The following is an 11,526-nucleotide window of genomic DNA, read 5'->3' on the forward strand; positions in this document are numbered from 1 at the left end:
AGTTATCTAAATAAATAAACATACAAATATTATTCAGACCACGATCTGAACCACATCGATTGTGTCATTAGATTACAGCATTTCATATCATAAAAATGTTCTACAAATTGCACGTTCCCATTCAGAGGTCCAATAGCCAGAATATTACTAATGCTCTTATCATATATATCCAATCTAATGTAGAGAGAACTTATGCTATATGCAACAATGATGGTTATTTATAATTCACGTAGCTCACTCATTCCAATTAACTAGATCCACAGAATTAGATATATAAGAGGAAAAGAAACATAAAATATACTAAATAATCCAGACTGACTACATAGAAATTAATTCAATTTATAACACCGATTCAGTCCTATGGTCTCGGTTAGACCGGCTGGATGCAATGAGTTACATTGTAGTATCTAATAGACTTCCTGAGGACAGAGTTTATTAAATCTATCTCCAACTCTAGCTGTGTGGTTTATAGTTTCAATCCCTACAATACAGAGCCAGATAGTAGTGATGTGGAACATTCTGATTCACATAATGATTTAGAATATTTTGTCTATGTTCCATGTCCGTAGGGACCTACATAATGTAGGCCACATCCGCAGATAACTGAATATATAATAAAAAGTGCATCACAATTCATTTGATGCACTTTTCAGGGTATACTAGTCTTTTTGTGTTGGTATAGAAATAGTGGTAGTTCTTCTGTCCATGTAGGAACACGTTACATCTGGATTTACCACATTTTAAAAAACCTGATGGTCTCTGTATTAACCAGTCTGAGCCCCCTTCTCTGTTCTCTTTCTTTACTGTTTTTAGATGGCTAGGTGCCAGGATCGTTTTAATAGACCTGTTATTCCTATATATATATATATATATTTCCTGAGGGTTAGTTAGTAAAATATCGCCAAGTATATGACCCTGTTTCAAAATCTGGTAGTTTTCGTTTTATGATTTTCTTAATGTCTGTGGCCCAACTCTTATATTTACAAATAAACGTTAGATGTTTGTTGTCTGGACTTTTATTACTCTCCTTTTTAGATTGAAGTAATGTTCCTCCCTCCATCATTGTTACTTCAGTATAGGCCTGTTTTAAACAGATCATCAGGATACCCAGACTTCCTAAAGACGTCCGACATGTCTTGTGCCTGCACCAAAAAAATGTCTGTCCGTGTACAGTTACGTCTAAGGCACAAAAATTGGCCTTTCGGGATGTTTTTCTTCCATGTGCCATAACATGCAATTATGAATGAGTATTCACATCTTTGACGTAATTAGAAGTGACAATTTAGTTATCCATAATCTTGGGCGTCACATCCAGGTAATTAACACTGGTCGTATTGTAACAATGAGTGAAAGATAAATGATAAGAATTAGAATTGAGAAAAGTGACTAAAGTAGCGTCAGAAGACAGATTCCCCATCCGCCGCCTCACACAAACTCGCCCATGTATAGGTTTGCGTAGCTGGGCACGAATCTGGTTCCCATGGCCGTCCCCCTCGCCTGTAGATATGTTATCCGGGCTGAAGGTCTTGTGATTGGAAGCGCACAAGCTTGTCACTAATATTCTGACTGCGTAAATACAAAATAAGTTAAGTTTTATTTCTATATTTTTTGTTTTGTTAACCTGCTAATAAAGTAGGGTAAGATTGCCTTCATATCAATAAAAAACTTTATAAAAGACAAACTGATGTTTATTTTATTTTAATTGTACTCGTGAATGAGGTACAGGTGATTGTTGTTTCCCTAATCAAAGGGGTATATAAGGAGCTTTCATGGGACATTTGGAACATGCTTCTGATGAAGCTGGATGTGGTTTGTACCTATGACTATCGCTGCATAATATTGGATGTGACTCCTGAACCATTGCAGACTTCTGACCTGTTGCTTGTGGATGTCTTTGCTCTGTTTGATTTGTAACATACAGCTACAAGTGGATTGCTTACTCAGCCCTATCAATTGCGGACTTTACGCTAACGGGACTGGTCTACTCCACTAAACCACTTGGTAAATACAGGTATCTGCTGACTATGAATTTGAGTGACTTTTCTGAGAGCAAGTCATAATTACCGCCAATTGTTAAAAATATATCCAGGTGTCCTTCCAGCAGCTGTTTTGTATTATCAGACTAATTATTGGACTATGTATTGAGCTCCTTTTATGCGATTATGAAATAGTCTTATTGTTATTATTTTTATTGTAATAAATATGTTGATATATTTATATGTTATACATCCATTTCTCAGTTATTACGTAATTATACAATTATTGAAATTAAGCGCTGGTTCTTAGACATTTATACAGTTTTACTGTTAGAGGCTGACAACCTTTTTCCAGCTGCTAAGTGACAGAGTACTTAGATTATTTCTATTTTTGTGTCACTGTACAGTAGTGAAAAAAGTTGTTTCATTTGGAACAAATGCAGGATATCTAACTCCATGCACTGACGCTGCGTACAGTACGGTAATGGGATGGCTGCTACTGTACAGTACTGAGATGTAGGGATGGCTACTACTGTACAATACTGAGATGTAGGGGTGGGGTGGCTGCTACTGTACAGTACTGAAATGTAGGGCGGCTGCTACTGTACAGTACTGCAATGTAGGGATGGTTGCTACTGTACAGTACTGAGATGTAGGGGTGGCTGCTACTGTAGAGTACTGAAATGTAGGGTGGCTGCTACTGTATAGTACTGAGATGTAGGGGTGGCTGCTACTGTACAGTACTGCAATGTAGGGGTGGCTGCTACTGTACAGTACTGAGATGTAGGGGTGGCTGCTACTGTAGCATACTGAAATGTAGGGTGGCTGCTACTGTACAGTACTGCAATGTAGGGATGGTTTCTACTGTACAGTACTGAGATGTAGGGGTGGCTGCTACTGTAGAGTACTGAAATGTAGGGTGGCTGCTACTGTATAGTACTGAGATGTAGGGGTAGTTGCTACCGTACGAATTGTAGGGGTGGCTGCTACCATACAGTACTGAATTGTAAGGGTGGCTGCTACCATACAGTACTGACTTGCAGAGATGGCTGCTACTGTACAGTTCTGAATTGTAGGGGTGGCTGCTACTGTACAGTACTGAATTGTAAGGGTGGCTGCTACTGTACAGTACTGAATTGTAGGGGTGGCTGCTACTGTACAGTACTGAATTGTAGGGGTGGCTGCTACTGTACAGTACTTATTGTAGGGGTGGCTGCTACTGTACAGTACTGATTGTAGGGGTGGCTGCTACTGTACAGTACTGAAATGTAGGGTGGCTGCTACTGTACAGTACTGCAATGTAGGGATGGTTGCTACTGTACAGTACTGAGATGTAGGGGTGGCTGCTACTGTACAGTACTGAAATGTAGGGTGGCTGCTACTGTACAGTAATGAGATGTAGGGGTAGTTGCTACCGTACGAATTGTAGGGGTAGCTGCTACCATACAGTATTTATTGTAAGGGTGGCTGCTACTATACAGTACTGACTTGTAGGGATGGCTGCTACTGTACAGTTCTGAATTGTAGGGGTGGCTGCTACTGTACAGTACTGAATTATAAGGGTGGCTGCTACTGTACGGTACTGAATTGTAAGGGTGGCTGCTACTGTACAATACTGAATTGTAGGGGTGGCTGCACAGATATCTGTTGTCAGTCAGAAGTGTAAGGGGATGCATTCCAGTGTATACTATAACATGTCAAGTATAATTGTTTCACCTTAGCTCCTACAGAATGTGTTACCAGCATCTGGCATGGCTAACGTCCCCAAGGGCTCCTCAACAAGATGACCTTGGTGCCAATTCTAACAAATAATGATAAATAACACATAGAGACCAGTGCTTTTGGGACAGTGACCTGATATGTGGGATATATACGACATTGTACATTGCTATACTATACAGAAATGACTATTAAATGACTGACTCAGAACAGTAGGTGTCTGGTAGACTGTGACCAGACGCTAGTCCCAGGCATTAACTGGTTAGAAGGTAGCCTGCTGCTGCATATGATAATATTACAGAGAACAGAAGTGACATGTATAAAGTCAGTGTGAAAGGAGAGTAGCCTGAGCTTCAGCCGCTCACCTTGCCCAGGTAATGCCCGGTGGTCAGGCCCCATACAAATACCCTTCCTTGTGGCACTTAGGGTGCTGGGGGTCCACTAAATAGGGGGGTGGCATCTGCCCCTTGACTCATGCGCCAGTGAGGGCAGCAGGCAAGGTTCTCTCATTGTGGTAACCTGACCTACTAATAAGTGTCTCTGAGCGATGGCACCTAATGTAGCTCCTGGCTGTGATCTCTGTGACAACACAGAGAGGCGCCAGGACGGACAGCTACAGGGATTCAGTTTATAGAGAGAGAATGCAATAGAGCAGGAAATACAAATAAAGCAGATCCATAATACCAGTAACTGTAATGGTCACACTCACCATTCTGCTATTATAACACAAGTGTAGCAGTGATACAATGTATACAGCCATCTAACCTTGGTGTATATATTACACTGTGTATCACATTACAAGGATCGTGGTGTTTTGCGGTCGCCGGTCACATGACTACAGCCCATTTAATACGTATGTCTGGGAAGTGATTGCAATCCTGGAGAAACATAAGTACAGTGTATTATTTATCATTTTTTGAGTTGCTGTGGAGTCTGTGAAATTGCTCAGATGGCGACTGTCCAACCTACAGTATGTACATAAAATGGGAATTATTGATCCAGTCGTTTTCTCAGCACTAGATGTAGAGTACGGATGAAGCAAACGTTCTGATATAATCGCCCATATCTCTCGGCGTGCGAACCGATGCTCGCTGTCCTCTCACAGCTTTATCCCAAGTGTCTGTCATTCTCGCCCCTTTCTGAATCATTTACTCGCGTACGAGAGTCTAACACGGTGTACTTAAGTTGAATCATTCTCAGAAGTTCACACAAATATTGTTTGATTATTTTCAAACTATATTTTGGAATATAATATATATGTATGTATGTTAGCATCAATGTTTATGCAATAGTCATCCCGTCCGACTGGCGGACCCAGAGCAGCAGTCACTGGAAGACATGTATGAAAACTGGTGCAGAGGAAAAAGGTTGTGTAAGGAGATGTGCACACAGGCATCATGTAACTCCCGGCTCAGGTCTCTGTCAGGTGAGCAGACACTCACATAGAGATCACATTCTAGCACCCTGCACCCCCTGCAGTTCCTCCTTCCTGACCGGGGTGTCGCTCTTTGCTCTGGTGCTTCTAGCACACTCTGGTCTGTATCTCAGCAGTATGTTGCATCAGCTGAGGGTGCTAGAAGCAGCAGAGCAGAAAGCGACACCCCAGGCAGGATAGAGGAACTGCACGGGGTGTGACAGGTGCAGGATGATAGAATGAACACTAATAACAAACACAAATAAAGTTGGTTAAAGAGAGAAATAAAACAATTGTGAAAAGGAAAAAAAAACAAAACTGAAAATGAAGCCTTGTTCCCTGTGGCTAGTACCCCCCTGACATGACATTGGCGAAGACAGCAGCGCTACTCGTACTGCCGCTGCCCATGATAAACAGGCGAGAGGGCGTGTGGTACAGGGGGCTATAAAACATAAGAGAGGAAGATGCTAACAGAGACCACAGATATCTGGAGAGAGGGCTGTCACGAGAGCGGGATAAGTAGTTATGTTCCTGCTCCGCTTCGCTAGGAGGTGTGCGCACAAGTCCTGTTACTGTATTCTAAGGAGCTGATTGGTTGCCATGGGCAAAACTTCCATGTTCCTTTTTATATAAATGACCCCATTGTGCCAATCCCAGTGATAGAGCAATACCGGTCACAGTGATTGCAGTCAGGCCATGCCGCCCATATCATTCAGATGGGCCCCTACAGACTATTCCACTAAACTAAAGAAGCTATTATTTTATGTGCTTTACAGTGGATTTGTCGCTGATACATGGACAGAGGAACTGTGTGACGGAGGCCACCTGCGTGCGAGCATAACGCAGGATGTAAGAGGGTGGCCGGTCTCACAGAGGTGCTGACTGGAGATCTCCGTCTGTGCGGGAGGTATGATCAGCGGCCCCTCGCTTTTATTAATATTCTATTTATTCAGTGCTTGTATTATGGTCTCTTCTATGGACGCCCTACCGTACACTGAAATGACTGAATAATGGTACCGCTGTGAGATAATTATAGCAGAAACTGATATATGGAAATAGAAGTTCAGTGTTACAACATATTTATTTTTAAATCAAAAATATCGCTGAAACTAACAACGTCATACTGCTATTAGGCTGTAGGGCCTGTACATAAAGGCAATCATTATTCATTCTTTGCGTCTTGGCTTACATGGCTGAATAGTACATAGACAAGTATTGGATGTACACAGACGTGTATGTTTAACTTTCCATTGAAGTTAATAAAGGCACCTTTACAAACGCTGCTCAACACATTGCTTAACGCATTTCACCTACATTACACAGGGCATGCTAGGGAAGCTTACATATCACCGATACACAGGGCATGCTAGGGAAGCTTACATATCACTGATACACAGGGCATGCTAGGGAAGCTTACATATCACTGATACACAGGGTATGCTAGGGAGGCTTACATATCACCGATACACAGGGCATGCTAGGGAAGCTTACATATCACCGATACACAGGGCATGCTAGGGAAGCTTACATATCACCGATACACAGGGCATGCTAGGGAAGCTTACATATCACCGATACACAGGGCATGCTAGGGAAGCTTACATATCACCGATACACAGGGCATGCTAGGGAAGCTTACATATCACCGATACACAGGGCATGCTAGGGAAGCTTACATATCACTGATACACAGGGTATGCTAGGGAGGCTTACATATCACCGATACACAGGGCATGCTAGGGAAGCTTACATATCACCGATACACAGGGCATGCTAGGGAAGCTTACATATCACCGATACACAGGGCATGCTAGGGAAGCTTACATATCACCGATACACAGGGCATGCTAGGGAAGCTTACATATCACCGATACACAGGGCATGCTAGGGAAGCTTACATATCACCGATACACAGGGCATGCTAGGGAAGCTTACATATCACCGATACACAGGGCATGCTAGGGAAGCTTACATATCACTGATACACAGGGCATGCTAGGGAAGCTTACATATCACTGATACACAGGGTATGCTAGGGAGGCTTACATATCACCGATACACAGGGCATGCTAGGGAAGCTTACATATCACCGATACACAGGGCATGCTAGGGAAGCTTACATATCACCGATACACAGGGCATGCTAGGGAAGCTTACATATCACCGATACACAGGGCATGCTAGGGAAGCTTACATATCACCGATACACAGGGCATGCTAGGGAAGCTTACATATCACCGATACACAGGGCATGCTAGGGAAGCTTACATATCACTGATACACAGGGTATGCTAGGGAGGCTTACATATCACCGATACACAGGGCATGCTAGGGAAGCTTACATATCACCGATACACAGGGCATGCTAGGGAAGCTTACATATCACCGATACACAGGGCATGCTAGGGAAGCTTACATATCACCGATACACAGGGCATGCTAGGGAAGCTTACATATCACCGATACACAGGGCATGCTAGGGAAGCTTACATATCACCGATACACAGGGCATGCTAGGGAAGCTTACATATCACTGATACACAGGGCATGCTAGGGAAGCTTACATATCACCGATACACAGGGCATGCTAGGGAAGCTTACATATCACCGATACACAGGGCATGCTAGGGAAGCTTACATATCACCGATACACAGGGCATGCTAGGGAAGCTTACATATCACTGATACACAGGGCATGCTAGGGAAGCTTACATATCACTGATACACAGGGCATGCTAGGGAAGCTTACATATCACCGATACACAGGGCATGCTGGGGAAGCTTGCTAGGGAAGCTTACATATCACCGATACACGGGGCATGCTAGGGAAGCTTACATATCACCGATACACAGGACATGCTAGGGAAGCTTACATATCACCGATACACAGGGCATGCTAGGGAAGCTTACATATCACCGATACACAGGGCATGCTAGGGAAGCTTACATATCACCGATACACGGGGCATGCTAGGGAAGCTTACATATCACCGATACACGGGGCATGCTAGAGAAGCTTACATATCACCGATACACGGGGCATGCTAGGGAAGCTTACATATCACCGATACACGGGGCATGCTAGAGAAGCTTACATATCACCGATACACGGGGCATGCTAGGGAAGCTTACATATCACCGATACACGGGGCATGCTAGAGAAGCTTACATATCACCGATACACGGGGCATGCTAGGGAAGCTTACATATCACCGATACACAGGGCATGCTAGAGAAGCTTACATATCACCGATACACGGGGCATGCTAGGGAAGCTTACATATCACCGATACACGGGGCATGCTAGGGAAGCTTACATATCACCGATACACGGGGCATGCTAGGGAAGCTAACATATCACTGATACACAGGGCATGCTAGAGAAGCTTACATATCACCGATACACAGGGCATGCTAGGGAAGCTTACATATCACTGATACACGGGGCATGCTAGGGAAGCTTACATATCACTGATACACAGGGCATGCTAGAGAAGCTTACATATCACTGATACACAGGGCATGCTAGGGAAGCTTACATATCACTGATACACAGGGCATGCTGGGGAAGCTTACATATCACCGATACACAGGGCATGCTTGGGCATGCTAGGGAAGCTTACATATCACTGATACACAGGGCATGCTAGGGAAGCTTACATATCACTGATACACAGGGCATGCTAGGGAAGCTTACATATCACTGATACACAGGGCATGCTAGAGAAGCTTACATATCACTGATACACAGGGCATGCTAGGGAAGCTTACATATTACCGATACACAGGGCATGCTAGGGAAGCTTACATATCACTGATACACAGGGCATGCTAGAGAAGCTTACATATCACTGATACACAGGGCATGCTAGGGAAGCTTACATATCACCGATACACAGGGCATGCTTGGGCATGCTAGGGAAGCTTACATATCACTGATACACAGGGCATGCTAGGGAAGCTTACATATCACCGATACACAGGGCATGCTAGGGAAGCTTACATATCACCGATACACAGGGCATGCTAGGGAAGCTTACATATCACCGATACACAGGGCATGCTAGGGAAGCTTGCATATCACCGATACACAGGGCATGCTGGGAAGCTTACATATCACCGATACACAGGGCATGCTAGGGAAGCTTACATATCACCGATACACAGGGCATGCTAGGGAAGCTTACATATCACCGATACACAGGGCATGCTAGGGAAGCTTACATATCACCGATACACAGGGCATGCTAGGGAAGCTTACATATCACCGATACACAGGGCATGCTAGGGAAGCTTACATATCACCGATACACAGGGCATGCTAGGGAGGCTTACATATCACCGATACACAGGGCATGCTAGGGAAGCTTACATATCACCGATACACAGGGCATGCTAGGGAAGCTTACATATCACCGATACACAGGGCATGCTAGGGAGGCTTACATATCACCGATACACAGGGCATGCTAGGGAAGCTTACATATCACCGATACACAGGGCATGCTAGGGAGGCTTACATATCACCGATACACAGGGCATGCTAGGGAAGCTTACATATCACCGATACACAGGGCATGCTAGGGAGGCTTACATATCACCGATACACAGGGCATGCTAGGGAAGCTTACATATCACGATACACAGGGCATGCTAGGGAGGCTTACATATCACCGATACACAGGGCATGCTAGGGAGGCTTACATATCACCGATACACAGGGCATGCTAGGGAAGCTTACATATCACCGATACACAGGGCATGCTAGGGAAGCTTACATATCACCGATACACAGGGCATGCTAGGGAGGCTTACATATCACCGATACACAGGGCATGCTAGTGAAGCTTACATATCACCGATACACAGGGCATGCTAGGGAGGCTTACATATCACCGATACACAGGGCATGCTAGGGAGGCTTACATATCACTGATACACAGGGCATGCTATGCTAGGGAAGCTTACATATCACTGATACACAGGGCATGCTAGGGAAGCTTACATATCACTGATACACAGGGCATGCTAGGGAAGCTTACATATCACCGATACACAGGGCATGCTAGGGAAGCTTACATATCACCGATACACAGGGCATGCTAGGGAAGCTTACATATCACCGATACACAGGGCATGCTAGGGAAGCTTACATATCACCAATACACAGGGCATGCTAGGGAAGCTTACATATCACCGATACACGGGGCATGCTAGAGAAGCTTACATATCACCGATACACAGGGCATGCTAGGGAAGCTTACATATCACTGATACACGGGGCATGCTAGGGAAGCTTACATATCACTGATACACAGGGCATGCTAGAGAAGCTTACATATCACTGATACACAGGGCATGCTAGGGAAGCTTACATATCACTGATACACAGGGCATGCTGGGGAAGCTTACATATCACCGATACACAGGGCATGCTTGGGCATGCTAGGGAAGCTTACATATCACTGATACACAGGGCATGCTAGGGAAGCTTACATATCACTGATACACAGGGCATGCTAGGGAAGCTTACATATCACCGATACACAGGGCATGCTAGAGAAGCTTACATATCACTGATACACGGGGCATGCTAGAGAAGCTTACATATCACTGATACACATGGCATGCTAAGGAAGCTTACATATTACCGATACACAGGGCATGCTAGGGAAGCTTACATATCACTGATACACAGGGCATGCTAGAGAAGCTTACATATCACCGATACACAGGGCATGCTAGGGAAGCTTACATATCACCGATACACGGGGCATGCTAGGGAAGCTTATATATCACCGATACACAGGGCATGCTAGGGAAGCTTACATATCACCGATACACAGGGCATGCTTGGGCATGCTAGGGAAGCTTACATATCACCGATACACAGGGCATGCTAGGGAAGCTTACATATCACCGATACACAGGGCATGCTAGGGAAGCTTACATATCACCGATACACAGGGCATGCTAGGGAAGCTTACATATCACCGATACACAGGGCATGCTAGGGAAGCTTACATATCACCGATACACAGGGCATGCTAGGGAAGCTTACATATCACCGATACACAGGGCATGCTTGGGCATGCTAGGGAAGCTTACATATCACTGATACACAGGGCATGCTAGGGAAGCTTACATATCACCGATACACAGGGCATGCTAGGGAAGCTTACATATCACCGATACACAGGGCATGCTAGGGAAGCTTACATATCACCGATACACAGGGCATGCTCTTACATATCACCGATACACAGGGCATGCTAGGGAAGCTTACATATCACCGATACACAGGGCATGCTAGGGAAGCTTACATATCACCGATACACAGGGCATGCTAGGGAAGCTTACATATCACCGATACACAGGGCATGCTAGAGAAGCTTACATATCACCGATACACAGGGC

Source organism: Taudactylus pleione, unplaced genomic scaffold, assembly GCF_031769625.1.
Source record: "Taudactylus pleione unplaced genomic scaffold, aTauple2 ptg000740l, whole genome shotgun sequence".
Classification (NCBI taxonomy): Eukaryota; Metazoa; Chordata; class Amphibia; order Anura; family Myobatrachidae; genus Taudactylus; species Taudactylus pleione.